Source organism: Mauremys mutica, unplaced genomic scaffold, assembly GCF_020497125.1.
Source record: "Mauremys mutica isolate MM-2020 ecotype Southern unplaced genomic scaffold, ASM2049712v1 Super-Scaffold_100237, whole genome shotgun sequence".
In the NCBI taxonomy this organism is placed as follows: Eukaryota; Metazoa; Chordata; order Testudines; family Geoemydidae; genus Mauremys; species Mauremys mutica.
This window is the reverse complement of record NW_025423292.1, coordinates 324,339-339,955: the sequence shown is the minus strand read 5'-3', so window position 1 is coordinate 339,955 and position 15,617 is coordinate 324,339. Positions and strand designations below refer to the sequence as shown.

The window sequence follows — 15,617 nt, the reverse complement described above, 5'->3', positions numbered from 1 at the left end:
AGTCTCTGCGGGGGAGGGGAGGTGTCTAAAAAGAGACCGTGTCTCACTGTCTTGCCCAGGCTACGCTGCAGGGGCTATTCACAGGTGCGATCCCACTACTGATCAGCAGGGGAGATTTGACCTGCTCCGTTTCCGACCTGGGCTGGTTGACCCCTCCTTAGGCAACCTGGGGACCCCAAGCTTCCCAGGGATCACCATATTGATGCCGAACTTAATGCGGACACCTGATCGGCACAGCCCCCTGACCAGGCCAGAGAGAGCAGAAGGTTTCCCGTATTGTTTCCCGCTCTTGTTTTCTTGACTAGTTTCTCCTCTGCACCAGCTTGCTCTTTTGCTTTGTGAGCCTGGCTAGCTCAGTTGGTAGAGCGTCAGACTTTTAATCTGAGGGTCCAGGGTTCAAGTCCCTGGTCAGGTGATAAACTACTCAGGAAGGTCTTAAACTGTGTTTCTGGAGTCCTCTTTCATGTTACTTTTTCTCTCTAGGATTTTGCCTTTCCTCAGAAGGGCCTTTGTGTGGGGGGGATTGAAGGGGCAACTTCCTGACAGCCCCTCTGTCCTTGCAGCCTGGAGGAATAAAGGCCTCTGGGCATATAGCATGTTCCTTCCCTGCACACACACACACACACACAGAATATCCCTAAGGAATTACAATCACCTGCTGCCTTCCCCTGTCCTGCTGGATCCCCAAACGAGGATGCTCTTCAGCCTAAACCCATGTCCCCTCTTTTCCCAGTGCTCCTCAGACCCAACCCTCAGACCCTCCTATGCTCACTGCTCCTCAATCCCAACCAGAGCCTGCTCCTCTTCACCCTTCTCCTCTGTCCCAACCCACAGCCCCCTCCTATTCCCAGTGCCCCTCAATACCAACCCACAGGCCCCTCCTATTCCCAGTGCCCCTCAATCCCAACCCACAGGCCCCCCTCCTCATGCTGCTTCTCAATCCCAACCCACGGCTCCCTCAATCCCTCCAGCAGCAGGTGCTTCAGACCCCCTCAGGAAGATTTTCTTGCAAGGTTTCGTGTACGAGTCTGCATGTGGATTTTACAGTATGTTGGAAATAGGTTGGGTTGCCGAAATGATCACTTGTGGCTGGTGTTGGATTCCCAGTCTCCATGTTACAGGGGCAGGAGAAATAAAGGGTTGTTCTCCTTGCTGTGTGACTTGAGGGCAGCACAACTGTGCTTGGCAGACCCCGATTGAGGGACTCACCCTCAATTCAATAGCACTTGCTAGGCAGGGGACAGGGGTTCCAAAGCCAAGTGGGCTGGGGTCTGGGTCCCAATACTAAAATGTAGGTGTCAGACCAACGTTAGGACAGGGGGGCTGTGGCGGGATGAGTGAGTCCCTAAACACCATAGTAAGTACGGTGCCTCCTTATTTCCCCCCTTTTCCACCCAGGCTGGCAGGTGAACTCTACAGAGGCACCTCTGGGCTTGCACTGACTAAGGACAACAGCTGTGAGGGGGGTGCAGAGGGGGGGGCCTCATGTTAAAGGACTTTTGGTTGCTGGACTTACGAACCGTAGGGAGAAAGACACTGCCCAGCTTATTGGGGGGGGGACTTTCCCTTGTGGTTTATGTTTATGTGTTGGGGCTGCTGACATGACTTCTGCTAACCCTGGGCTTACACTGCAGTGTAGACATACCCTGAGAGGGCATCTAGACTGTGATAAAATCCCTGTGGCCCGGCTGGCCTGGATGATCTGATTTGGGCTCCTGGGGCTCAGACTGGAGCCCAGGCTCGGCGACCCTCACCCCTCGTGGGGTCTTGGAGGCTGGGCTGAAGCCCAAGTGTCTACACTGTAATTTTATAACCCTGCAGCACAAGCCCTACAAGCCTGAATCAACTGACCCAGGGTTTGAGAATAGTGACTTGGGTGTGTTAATGGCAGTGTAGACATAATGCTAGGCTATGTCCACACTACAATGAAACACCCACGGCTGCCCCGTGCCAGTGCAGGCTCCCAGGCAAGGGCTGTGGGGTGGTAAATTTGCAGTGTAGACATCTCCGCTCAAGCTCAATATCGGGCTCTGGACCCCACAAGGTTGGGAGGGAGTTTAGCAAGCAAAAAAGGTAAATTGGCAGTGGAGTATTCCCCTGGACTCAACGGCATTTCTCCATTGGTCTGTGTGCTTTGGGGCAGGGACAATAACACGTCCTGCTGCTTTCGTTGTTTCAAAGGGCGGTTTAGGATTTTCATTGTCATACACGGTGCACAAAGCAGGACTCAACCCTCGGTGCAAACTAAATGAGCTGCCCACAGATTCTGGCAGCCACAATGAGCCATTTGGTGTGAGAGTCCAGACCTGCCTCGTCCCAGAGGGAGGGGGTCATCTGCGAGGGGCTTAGAACACTCATCTACCACCTCCTAACTCCCAAACTTTCAGTAACTCTGTTATCAGTGCCTGTGAGTGTTATTTAAACCATAAAACCAGCCACCCTGGGCTAGACCACAGGTCCCTCTAGCTTCTTATTTTTTCTTTTTACAGTAGCCAATACCAGGTGCCCCAACAACCAGTCAACAAGGCACTACTGGGAGTTGAATCCAGGATCTCCTGTTTACAAAACAGGTGCTTTAGCCAGCTAAGCCATGGTGCCTGCTTGTGTCTAAGCTCTCATGTCTGCCCAAACCTGACTCCCTGCCATCCCCACCGGGGCCTGACAAGCTTTGCTTGCATTTGGATTCTTCAAAACAGAGGAGCAGGTGACATTTTCCTTGCAAGCTGTGTGTGTGTGTGTGTGTGTGTGTGTGTGTGTGTGTGTGTGTGTGTGTGTGTGTGTGTGTGTGTGTGAGAATCTTTGTCCAGGTCTGCACTACAAAGTTATTTCAGCAGAATTATATTGCTCAGGTGTGTGAAAAACACATGATGCTCCCTCGGTCAGCAGCTTGTGGCTGGTGCACACACTGTAATGCCACGTCTGGCGACAAAACTGCCCTGTTTTGCTGACAAAATAAAATCATCTCAACGAGAAGCCTAGAGCTTTTTGCAGCAAACTTAAAGTGACAAATTGTCAGTGTAGACGCTGCTGTTCATTATATCACCATAACTGGACTCCTCCAGTATCCCACAATGCCTGCTATGAACTCGCCTGCCCTGCATTCCTGCTACAGAGCCATGGGCCCCTCCCCTTTCATCGCTCTGGGAAGTTCTGACAGCTGAGCCTGCTGCTCTGCTCCGGCAGCCAGGAGCAAATCACCGCCGTGGATATTGCTCTCTCCCGCACTGCGAACACAGAGCAGGCGGCAGAAGCAGGGGCGGCTCTACGAATTCTGCCGCCCCAAGCAGGGCGGCGCGTTGCGCCGCTCACGCCGCCGGGCGCCGGTCCCGCGCCTCCGCGGGACCTCCCGCAGATGTGCCGCTGGTCCCACGCCTACGGTGGAGCTTCCACAGTTATGCCTGCGGGAGGTCCACACGAGCCGCGGGACCAGCGCACCCGCCGCAGTCATGCCTGCGGGAGGTCCAGTCGTCCTGCGGCTCCGTTGGATCTCCCACAGGCATGACTGCGGAAGGTCCGCCGGACCCGCCTGCCGCCCTCCCATTAAAATGCTGCCCCACATGCGCGCTTGGCGCACTGGGGTCTGGAGCCGGCCCTGGGCGGAAGCTTCCTTACAGTGCGGGGGGTGGGCCTTACGGCCCATGGACCTCTAAACCCCCATGAGCCAGCACCCCTGACACCAAGCCAGGCAGGTAGCAGCATGTGTGTGTTTGACAAAGACTGCTGTGCTGTGTTGAGCCAGTGAGGGAAGCGGGGGCTGATATTGGTGCTGTCCCCCTCCCCCTGCCTCAGGACTGGTTGCTTCCAGCAGCTGTCTGAACTTAGAGACAGCGCCGACACTCTCACTCTTCTCTAACACACACACTCCCTCTCCCCACACAGAGTCTCTGCACCATCACACACACTTCAGGTGAAAAGCGGCTGTCAATGTAGAAGGATGTGATGCTGTACCAGCCTATGAGACATTGCAAACCCTTCCCAAAGCACCCTGCAGCCAGTTGCACAGTGGGATAGCTACCCACAGTGCACTGCTCTCTGTGGCGATCCAAGAGTTGCTAGCGTGGATGTGCTCTGGTGACACAAGCCGCATAGTGTGGATACGCAACAGCAGTTTAATTAAAATGCTTTAAGTAAAGCCGCATAACTCTGTTGTGTAGACACAACCTGAGAGTGAGACAAGACCTAGCTCCTGTTGACACCAAGGATGCTCAGCCACTGAAACTAAATTGTTAAATTTAAAGAATGGCAAGTTCCTCCATAGTTGGCAGGACTCAACCCCGAGCAAGGAGCCACCAATGGATTTCTAATCTATCACCTTAATCGCTCAGCCACAACTACTTGCTTTATGCAGCTTTCTCACTACACTCTAGTTCTGATCTCACTGAGTGATCATTTCCAATTGTTTAACCAGACCAGCTTCTACACCCCACACACTGCTATGCTTGTGTCCATGGCTGAACAGCAAGAATTCCTGCCCATTTCCCTTCTGGCTGGAGTATGATGAGAATATGTTTGTGGTTAATGACGTTGCTGAGGATTGTTGTCCCTTTCCTGCCTTGATTAATCCTGCCTTCATTCAGACAGTCCCTTTCCCGCCATATCCCCAGCACATCAGTGATTGCAATAGCAGGGGGCAGGTTTTCTCTGAGGCACTGAGCTTTGCCAGGGGGTTGGTGGCTCCTTTCTTTTCTCACCCTGGAGTAAACTCAGCTTTTTATTCCATCCCTGATGTTTCATGGAATAACAACGCAGCATGAAGAAAGAGTTGGGCACAGCGGGTCTCAGGGAGGAAGAAGAGAGGTGCAAGCGGTGGGCTGGGCTGGGCTGGGCAGGGGAGGGGACAGAGACTTGTGGGTGGCAGGCAGGATGGGTGTCACGGGAGGGGACAAAGAGGTGTGGGTGGGGGCAGGGTGGGTCTCAGGGGTGGGGGCAGAGAGGTGTGGGTGGTGGGCAGAGCGGGTCTCAGGGGAGGGGCAGAGAGGTGTGGGTGGTGGGCAGAGCAGGTCTCAGGGGAGCGGCAGAGAGGTGGGTGGTGGGCAGGGCAGGTCTCAGGCGAGGGGCAGAGAGGTGTGGGTGGTGGGCAGGGCAGGTCTCAGGGGAGGGGCAGAGAGGTGTGGGTGGTGGGCAGAGTAGGTCTCAGGGGAGGGGGCAGAGAGGTGTGGGTGCTGGGCAGGATGAGTGTCACGGGAGGGGCAGAGAGGTGTGGGTGGTGGGCAGAGCAGGTTTCAGGGGAGGGGCAGAGAGGTGTGGGTGGTGGGCAGAGCAGGTCTCAGGGGAGGGGCAGAGAGGTGGGGGCGGTGGGCAGGGAGGGTCTCAGGGGAGGGGCAGAGAGGTGTGGGTGGTGGGCAGGGCAGGTCTCAGGGGAGGGGCAGAGAGGTGTGGGTGGTGGGCAGAGCAGGTCTCAGGGGAGGGGCAGAGAGGTGTGGGTGGTGGGCAGGGCAGGTCTCAGGGGAGGGGCAGAGAGGTGTGGGTGGTGGGCAGGGCAGGTCTCAGGGGAGGGGCAGAGAGGTGTGGGTGGTGGGCAGGGCATGTCTCAGGGGAGGGGCAGAGAGGTGGGGGTGGTGGGCAGAGCAGGTCTCAGGGGAGGGGCAGAGAGGTGTGGGTGGTGGGCAGGGCAGGTCTCAGGGGAGGGGCAGAGAGGTGTGGGTGGTGGGCAGAGCAGGTCTCAGGGGAGGGGCAGAGAGGTGTGGGTGGTGGGCTGAGCAGGTCTCGGGAAGGGGCAGAGAGGTGTGGGTGGTGGGCAGGGCAGGTCTCGGGGGAGGGGCAGAGAGGTGTGGGTGGTGGGCTGAGCAGGTCTCGGGGAGGGGCAGAGAGGTGTGGGTGGTGGGCAGGGCAGGTCTTGGGGGAGGGGCAGAGAGGTGTGGGTGGTGGGCAGGGCGGGTCTCAGGAGAGGGGCAGAGAGGTGTGGGTGGTGGGCAGGGCAGGTCTCAGGGCAGGGGCAGAGAGGTGTGGGTGGTGGGCAGAGCAGGTCTCGGGGAGGGGCAGAGAGGTGTGGGTGGTGGGCAGGGCAGGTCTTGGGGGAGGGGCAGAGAGGTGTGGGTGGTGGGCAGGGCGGGTCTCAGGAGAGGGGCAGAGAGGTGTGGGTGGTGGGCAGAGCAGGTCTCAGGGCAGGGGCAGAGAGGTGTGGGTGGTGAGCAGGGCAGGTCTCAGGGGAGGGGCAGAGAGGTGTGGGTGGTGGGCAGGGCAGGTCTCGGGGAGGGGCAGAGAGGTGGGGGCGATGGGCAGGGTGGGTCTCAGGGGAGGGGCAGAGAGGTGTGGGTGGTGGGCAGGGCAGGTCTCAGGGGAGGGGCAGAGAGGTGTGGGTGGTGGGCAGAGCGGGTCTTAGGGGAGGGGCAGAGAGGTGGGGGTGGTGGGCAGGGCAGGTCTCAGGGGAGGGGCAGAGAGGTGTGGGTGGTGGGCAGGGCAGGTCTCAGGGAGGGGACAGAGAGGTGTGGGTGGTGGGCAGGGCAGGTCTCAGGGGAGGGGCAGAGAAGTGTGGGTGGTGGGCATGGCGGGTCTCAGGGGAGGGGCAGAGAGGTGCGGGTGGTGGGCAGGGCAGGTCTCAGGGGAGGGGCAGAGAGGTGTGGGTGGCAGGCAGAGCGGGTCTCAGGGGAGGGGCAGAGAGGTGTGGGTGGTGGGCAGGGCGGGTCTCAGGGGAGGGGCAGAGAGGTGGGGGTGGTGGGCAGGGCAGGTCTCAGGGGAGGGGCAGAGAGGTGTGGGTGGTGGGCAGGGCAGGTCTCAGGGAGGGGACAGAGAGGTGTGGGTGGTGGGCAGGGCGGGTCTCAGGGGAGGGGCAGAGAGGTGTGGGCGGTGAGCAGGGCAGGTCTCAGGGGAGGGGCAGAGAGGTGTGGGTGGCAGGCAGGGCAGGTCTCAGGGGAGGGGCAGAGAGGTGTGGGTGGTGGGCAGGATGGGTGTCACAGGAGGGGCAGAGAGGTGTGGGTGGGGGGGCAGGGCGGGTCTCAGGGGAGGGGCAGAGAGGTGTGGGTGGTGGGCAGGGCGGGTCTCAGGGGAGGGGCAGAGAGGTGTGGGTGGTGGGCTGAGCAGGTCTCAGGGGAGGGGCAGAGAGGTGGGGGTGGTGGGCAGGGTCGGTCTCAGGGGAGGGCCAGAGAGGTGTGGGTGGTGGGCAGGGTAGGTCTCAGGGGAGGGGGCAGAGAGGTGTGGGTGGTGGGCAGGGCGGGTCTCAGGGGAGGGGCAGAGAGGTGTGGGTGGTGGGCAGGGCAGGTCTCGGGGAGGGGCAGAGAGGTGTGGGTGGTGGGCAGAGCAGGTCTCAGGGGAGGGGCAGAGAGGTGTGGGTGGTGGGCAGGGCAGGTCTCAGGGGAGGGGCAGAGAGGTGTGGGTGGTGGGCAGGGCAGGTCTCGGGGTGGGGCAGAGAGGTGGGGGTGGTGGGCAGGGCAGGTCTCGGGGTGGGGCAGAGAGGTGTGGGTGGTGGGCAGACCTTGGGGCAGAGGGGTAGAGGCACGAGCAGCAGGCAAGGAGGCCTCAGGGGAGGAGAGGAGTGAGCAAGAGGCGGACTAGCTCTTAGGGAGCTTCCAGTGCTCATGCCCTGCCTCCCCAAATGTAAGAGTCATGGGCCACCTGTTCTCTGGGTCTTCACTAACCAAACCCCTCCCGGAGCTCTGTTGATGGGATCAGCCCTCCTGTTGACACAGTGCTGTCTGCACCGGGGCTGGGTTGATAGAACTGCATTTCTTGGGGGAGTTTAAATTTTTTACACCCCTAGTAATGTAGTTACACTGACCTAATTTTGTAGTGTAGACCTGTCCAAAGAATCACACACCCACCTTGGGAGCAAAACTTCACCTGCTCCTCTGCTTTACAGAATCCAAACACAAGCAAAGCTTGTCAGGCCCCTGTGGGGGTTGGCAGACAGTCAGGTGTGGGCAGACAGGATGCTTTAAATAACAGCAGACACCATGGCTTAGCTGGTTAAAGCACCTGTTTAGTAAGCAGAAGATCCTGGGTTCGACTCCCAGTGGTGCCTTTGGGAGTGGCTTTTGGGGCACCTGGCATTGGCTACTGTCAGAAGACAAGATTCAGAGCTAGGTGGACCAATGGTCTATCCCAGTGTGGCTATTCCTATGGTTTAAATTACACTCACAGGCACTGATAACAGAATTACAGAAAGCTTGGGAGTTAAGAGCAGACAGACCAATGGAGAAATGCCATGAGTCCAGGGTAATACTTCACTGCGGTTTTACCATTTCCCCTTGCTAAACTCCCTCCCAACCTTGTGGGCTCCTAGAGCAGGGGACTGAGCCTGAGCCCAGACATGGACACTGCAACTTTATCCAGACCAAGCTGCAAGATCCTGATTAATATGACATGGGCCAGCCCTGGGTGTTTCATTGTACTGCAGACGTAGCCTAACGTTATGTCTACACTGTGATTAACACACCCAGGACACCTGTCTCAAAGCCCAGGTCAGCTGACTCAGGCTTATGGGGGTTGGGCTGCAAGACTATAAAATTACAATGCAGACAAATGGGCTTGAGCTCAACCTCTGAGGCCCCACGAGGGGGGAGGGTTTCTGGACCCAGGCTTCAGCGTGAACACAAATATCTGCACCACAGTTTTTAGCCCCACAGCTTTAGCTCCATGAGCCCAAGTCAGATGACCCAGGCCAGCCATGCTGCCATCTTTATCCCAGGAGAGATGGACTCTAAGGGTACATCTCCATTGCAATGTCAGCCCAGGTGTAGCACGCTGTGCTCAAAGCAGCACCCTGCAAGCCCCATATTCACCACTCTCATATAATGATGACATGGTTTGTACAAAGTCTGCCTGGTGAGGTATCATTTCAAAAGTCTTGATCTGTTGCACATTAATATCGTGTTGGATTGTGTGTGCTCGTATTGGTTGGGAAGTTATGAAGTTTTGCTCTGTGTGTGTTACTAAGGCCTGGTCTACACTAAGCTCGGGGGTCGAACTAGGGTACGCAAATTCAGCTACGTGAATAACGTAGCTGAATTCGAACTACCCTAGTTCGACTTACTTACCGTCCAGACGCCGCGGAAGCGAACTCCGCGGCTCCAAGGTCGACTCCGGCAACTCCTCCTGCCGCGGTGGAGTACCGGAGTTCGAACTAGCGCTTCCGGGGTTCGAACTATCGCGTCTAGATCAGACGCGATAGTTCGAACTCCGAGCAGTCGAACTCGCCGCGTCGACCGTCCCGGTAAGTGTAGACTAGCCCTGAGATATGTTATGAGGTTGGGAAATGCCCCCCACCAGCCTTTCAGGTGTGACAAGGGAGGCGCCAGACTCGCTGCTGGCCCATTGAAGGGATCCACACTCCCGAGGACTATCCCAGGAACGGTGTACAATGCAGGCTTCTCCGAGATAGCACAGAGACAATGGACACTGCTTGAGTCACATCATAGCAAAGGAGCTTCCTAGCAAGTTGGAAGAAACTATGAAAGGGGGGTAGAGACATTATGAATTAGCCTCTCTCCCCCACAACTCAATACCTGTAAACACATCTGGAGGACAAACACTGAACTGAGATAAATGAGAAGAGAATAATAATAATACATTCAAATCAAAGTACCCAAACAGACTAGTATGGGTGTTTCAGCAGAAAATTTTCAGTTTGGGGAATTTTGTTTTCTCAGTCAGACCTTGCCAAGGGAAGCAGGGAGAAAATGTTTGAGTTGCCTCCTTCAGAACAGCTTGGCCTAGACACTAGCTCTGGTTCACTGCTCTGGCCTTGCTCGGGTTGAGGGTATTTTAATAATTTGGGCAGGTCCCAGGGTGTTTGGGGGAGAGGATGAGGATGTTACCTTTTGAGATAAAAACTAAGAAATACAGCACTAGAGAAATTTTTTTTAGAAATCTGAGATTTAGACATTTAATTTAAAGCAAGGGAGGTCTGAGTTTCTGAGAAGGTTTTTGTTTGCAAGAAGCAACATTGGTTGATCTGTCATTGTACCAAAGGGGGAGATGGTTGTCTATAAAGGAGAGGTGAAAACTAAACGTAGCATATGAGGATGCAATTTGAACCCATGCGTGCAGAGCATAATGGATTAGCAGCCCATCTTCTTAACCACTCAGTTACCTCATGTGAGCTGCTAGAAAAGGGACAGGAGGAGAAATCTAAGGCCAGCAGAGATAGGGACAACATGGAGTTTTTACATACTAAGCGGAGGCAGGGGCTGAATGAGCTCCCCCCTCACATCTAGTGAGGAGCTGGAGAAAGACTTCAGGAACAGACGGTGTTTGCATAGACACACCTACTCTGCCTAGGTATGCAGCATGATGGGGCCACTTTCCCAAAATGACCAGTTTTGGCTGGTGGCGGGTTACAAATCACTTTAGGATTGAGTGGAATGAAATGTTATTATCCTTCCTGCATGAGTGAAGGGCAGCAGAACATACCTAGTCGGTCCTGATGGGGGGGCTGGGTGGGTGAGGAATAGCTTTTATTGGACTGCATAGAAGCAATTGAGGACGTCACCCTAAACCAGTGGTCCCCAAACTTTTCACACTGTGCCCTCTTAGCCATGGCTAAGGCCCCCCAGAAGCTGCGGTCGAGAACCAGGGCTGGGAGTGGGGCTGTGGCTTGCTGGGGAGAGGGGTGCAGACACAGGTAAGGGGGTCGCGGCTGGGCCGGGGGCTCAGGCTCAGGCTCAGGCTGAGGGTGGGGTGGGCGAAGAGCTGGGGCAGAGTGGGGCTGAGTGGTGCTCCCTCCCTGCCCTCCATGGGGGCTGGCTCGGGCCCTGAGGTGCCCCCATGAACATTCCTCTGTGCCCCCCGAGGAGGCATGCCCCACATTTTGGGAATCACTCCCCTAAACTAACCCCTAGTCACCAAGCAGGGGCTAGTGATGCCAAAGCCCCGGGACAGGGAGCTTTGCCAGAGTGGAGCCTGCAGGTCACATGCTGGGGGCTGACACAGGCTCAGTGCTCTGGAACAGCTCTGAACCAAACCCAGGCAGAGCCCTCATCAGTGTGACACCGCCCAGGGGACGCTGTCACTGGGGGGAACCTACTGGCCTTCAGCACCTCCTGGGACAGACCTTGGACCTTTCAGCCCCCCTGTTCCATGCCAGGAGCTTCCTGTAGTGAGTCACCTTAGCAGGACACCTGGGAAAGCCTTACACCCCCCCACCCCGCAAAGGAGTCCTGCACCCCCAACTTCCACAATCACCAGTGACTCTCAGCCAGCGCTGTACAACAGAAGGTTTATTAGTGGTCTGGAATCCAGCCTGGGAAAGTTCTGTGTTAGCACAGGAAGCAGGAAGATTCAGCAACGTCCATCTTCATGAGACTCAGAGCCTGGGCTCTCCCCTTGAGTCCCCAAACCAGCAGACTCCTTGCTTCCAACAGCCCAACTCAGCCAGGCCCTTTTGTCCCTCTTCTGTTTGTCCCTTTGTTCTGTTTCCCTGGCAACCTGGTCACCTGGCTTCCACCTCGTTCTTTGTTCTCTGAAGGACGTAAATCACACACCGTGTAGAGGTCAAGCAGAGGAGTTTATTGCACACAGCACTGGTGAAGTGTCACCTGGCTTATTAGGCTCAGAGGCACTGTCAGTCAATTGATTACAATAGAATATATAGGTTTTCTATCGGCGGGGGAAAGTGACGGGGTAGGCAGTTCCTCACCCTAGCTTAGGTTCTGCAGCAAGACAAGATAGCACATTAGCCAATGGTTAACAGGTTACATAATGTCTCCGCCCATGGTCTCAAGTTAGCAAGTTAACATTTAAAGAATACTTTGATAAAATGTTAGTAGTATAAAATATATAAGTTGAATTCTGATTTGGGGTCCATAGGAATGGAGCAACTCCTTTGATTGTCCAACAGGTACATTCCTAGGGGTTAAAGCAAAGAAACAATGAAAGTATATGGCAATAAAGATTGTTTTCTGTGTATCTTAAGGCAGGCATTGGTCCCTGGGAAGGGAGGTGGAAGGATGCCATATCTTATACTGACATGTGACAACTTCTCATAAACTCGAGGTTGGATCTGTGGGAAAAACGTCTCCCTACAGAGGAGACTAACACAATAGGAACAGGGATTCTTTGTTCAATCTGCAACTCTGAATAAGACACAATTCTTTAGTTCTTAGCTCCAACACCTGGCAATTTGCTGACCAGGCATATCTTACTAGGCAAGGCTGTCTGTTTATCCCAGCTTTCTCTTAGCTGATCACGATTTGCTAGGCCTCCAGTCCCTTGACCATACTCTGGACTTTGGGTCTGGAAAAGAGCTGGCACAATCCATAGACCAGGTTGTTATATAAAATGCACATGGATTTGAACCCTTCACATACAGTAATGGCAAAGTTCTTGGTTCAGGCTTGTAGCAGTGATGGAATAAACTGCAGGTTGAAATGAAGTCTCTGGAGTCCATCCACAGCTGGGATGGGTCATTCAGTCCTTTGTAGAGAGCTTCAGTTTGTAGCAAAGTCCCTCCAGGGGTATGAAGCAGGATTGAAGACAAGATGGAGACGAGGCATCAGCCTTTTATAGTCTCTTGCCATGTGGTCTTTGCTTTCTTTGTCCCAAGGACACTCTATCCAGCACGTTGCATAGAAAAACCTTAGAGTTCTGTCCATAGGCAGGTCCCTGCAAACCTTGCTGAGTGACAAGGAGTATCTGCCTTCTCTCAATGGGTCGATTGTACAGCTGATGGTCCTTAGTGAGCCATCAACCAGGCTAGACAGAACTGACACCAACTTGTCTGGGGTGAACCCTGGAAGCAGAGCACAAGTTTGAAATACGGGCAGCATAGAGCCAATATTCATAACGTCAACTACAAAAATGATACACATCTAGAGATAGCATCATTATAATCAGCCAATCAGAACCTCTCCATAGACCCCTTACACGACAACCTTTCTACCATATTGGCTGCAAATATAGAACAGTGGTCCCAACGGTGATCTATACAGTTACAGATTATGTCAATAACGTCACAGGAGGTGACACGGCATCAGCAAGACTGATACTGGAATACTGCCTCCAGTTTTGGTGTCCTCATTTGAAAAAGATGTTGTGAAATTGGAGCTGGGTCAGCAAAGAGCCACCAAATGTTCTGAGGGCTGAAGAAAAATGCCTTCTAGTGAGCTATTGAACGAGCTCAACCTGTTTATCTGATCAAAAGAAGTTTGGAAGGTGACTTCATTGAAGTGTTGAAGTGCCTTAATGGAGACAAAAGATTGGGTATTAAAGGGCTCTTTAATCGAGCAGAGAAAGGCATAACAAGACCCAATGGCTGGAAGGTGAAAAGAGACAAATTCATATTACAAATAAGGCACAAATATTCAACATTGAGGATGATTCACTACAGGAACAAGCTACCAAGGAAAGTGGTGGATTCTCCATCTCCTGATGTCGTTTAATGAAGACTAGATGCCTTTCTGGAATGTGTTTGCTCCAAAAGTAGCTATTGTGTCATACAGGAGGCCTGTGATACGCAGGGGGTCAGATTAGATGCTCTAATGGTCTCTTCTGGCCATAAAGTTGACTAATTTCTGAAAAACTGAGTGTAGCATTGGGAGCAGCATCTGATGTTTTCCTGTCTAGCCGGCTTGCTGCCTAGAACGAACGCTCCTTGAGTAGCTCAAACCTCCAAAGTGCCTGGCCAGGGGCAAGACATTAGCACAGCAAGGGAGGGGTGAGGCAGTGACATCACAAAGACCTTTTGCAGGACCTCAGACTATTGGTCAAAGGTGGTGGGGAGGTGGTGACCTCACAGAGAGATGCTGACATCAGCCAGGCAGGACAGGGGCGAGGGGCCAGGGAAACCTCAGAGACCCCTGTGGCTTTGCTTCAGCAAGTCTCCTTCTCCAGGTCTCTCTTTGAGGACTGAGAGAGTATTCGGGTTCAGGTACGTGAGCGCCAGGAGGAACCTCTTTCGAGTTTTCTCCTTCCCTTTTAGTGATTTTACTAGAAAACAGCCGTCCCTGTTTAGAAGGTAAGAGCCTCCTTGAGGTTTGAAACCAGTTCAGTCTGATCCATCCGGTGACAGTTGAATTCTAGGCATGGAAAACATGAGCTTCAGGAGGCAGAATTTTATTCCGCACCTAAAATTTATTCCGCAATTTTATTCTTTGTTCCATAGAATCACTGGGGACATTAGGGTTTGTCCTTTTTGTTTCACCTTTTCCTCCATCCATCACTTCCTCCTTTCTCTTTGTCTCTTGCTTCTTTTGTCCTTTCTCCTGTTCCCCTCCCAACACCAGGAGGGGTGTGTGTGTCTGTGTGTGTGTGTTGCGGGGGTGTGCTCGGCAGCTCCCACTGTGGGAGCTCCACCCAAAAATGTGGGGCTGAAATAGTGCTTGGGCAGTGATCCCCACCAGTGACCTGAACCATCCTTTGGGCTCCCTGCTGAGAACCCTCAGCTTCCCGTCCTCAGTCTCTACCCTGATTGGCTGAGCAGGGGGTTATTGACAGGGAGGAGACTCAGGTCCTTGTTGTTCTCTTTGAAGACCAAGTAAATAAGTCATAACCTGTTATATGTTTGACAAATTTTGCTGCTTCTCTGCATTAATGGTCTCTGAGCAGTTCATGATTCTCTCTAACTTTGCAGTTCTCCTAAAATACTTTCTGAATAATTACTGTGCACTGTTGTTGGTCTGGAGCTCATTTGAGAGCACTTTACTCAAGTCATTCAGTGTTTGAAATTCAAGATCTGATGGTTAGTTTCAAAATCAGGGCTCTTGGGTCCTATTCCCAACTCTGCCACTGGCTGGCTGTGTGACCTAAGACAAGTCAATTCTCCTTTCTCAGGCTTAGCTTCTCCCTCTTTCAAGTAGGGATAATAATGATCCACTCCTACCTACCTTACGGTGGGTGGAGGATGCGGATCCATTGGAGATCATCACTAGGAGTAGTGCATAATATGAGGTGTCCTATCACGTTTACTCAGAGCAGATTATGACATAATAGAATAGCTGAAATAGTCTTTTTTATTTGTATTTTTTTATTTTGAAATTAAGAGCTGCAACTACTTAGCTCAGACTGAAGCATTTTATCTAATTTTCGAGATCTAACTGTCTCCTTCTTGTGTGTGACGAGACAATTTAACAGACTGTGACAAAGAGGAGATGCTTTTGTTTTGCAACAAAATATTTTTGCTAAGAACTTTCATCCCACTTGTTTTGATTTTGAGAAACAAACTGGTTTAGTCTGAAGGGGATTTTCTGACAGAAATGGTTTCAATAATATTTCCCCACTATCTCGATTCCTGGGCTCTATCCCTGCCTCTGGCAGGGTTTGCTGTTTGTTAGAACAGGAGTCAGGACTGGTGGCTTCTCTCTCTGGCTCTGCCACCGCCTTGCTGTGTAGGCCCTTGGGCAGGTCACTTCCCTTCTCTGTACCTCAGACTCCTCCCCATCTGTCCAATGGAAACAGGGACAATTCTCGAACTCTGGGCAGTCATGAGCCTGAGTGAGATAAGGGGAGTTAAAGCTCTCTGTGAAGGAGAAAGGGGAGTTTCACAGTGTTTAGCACCAAGGAATTCTAAAGTTTGCTAAAATGTCTAGTCTATGGAAACAAGAAATGGTCAGGGCCAAACTTTTTAACCACTGCCTTTTTAAAGCCCATTCAGGGATGTGAGTCCCTGTCTCTTAGGTACCTGGGGTTCTTTGCCAGCAGGAGAGAAGAGGTTCCTGCCTCTGTTTTTGTGGCCTTAACAAACCAGG

At 53.4% G+C, this 15,617-nt stretch overlaps 2 non-coding genes across 2 annotated transcripts; both read left to right on the top strand.

Moving 5' to 3' along the window:
• Nucleotides 1-342: 342 nt before the first annotated feature.
• On the top strand, nt 343-415 carry TRNAK-UUU. Its single transcript has one exon. It is a non-coding gene; the product is annotated as a tRNA-Lys (tRNA).
• A 7,468-nt stretch (nt 416-7,883) lies between these two features.
• TRNAT-AGU lies at nt 7,884-7,957 on the top strand. Its single transcript has one exon. It is a non-coding gene; the product is annotated as a tRNA-Thr (tRNA).
• The last annotated feature ends 7,660 nt before the right edge of the window (nt 7,958-15,617 follow it).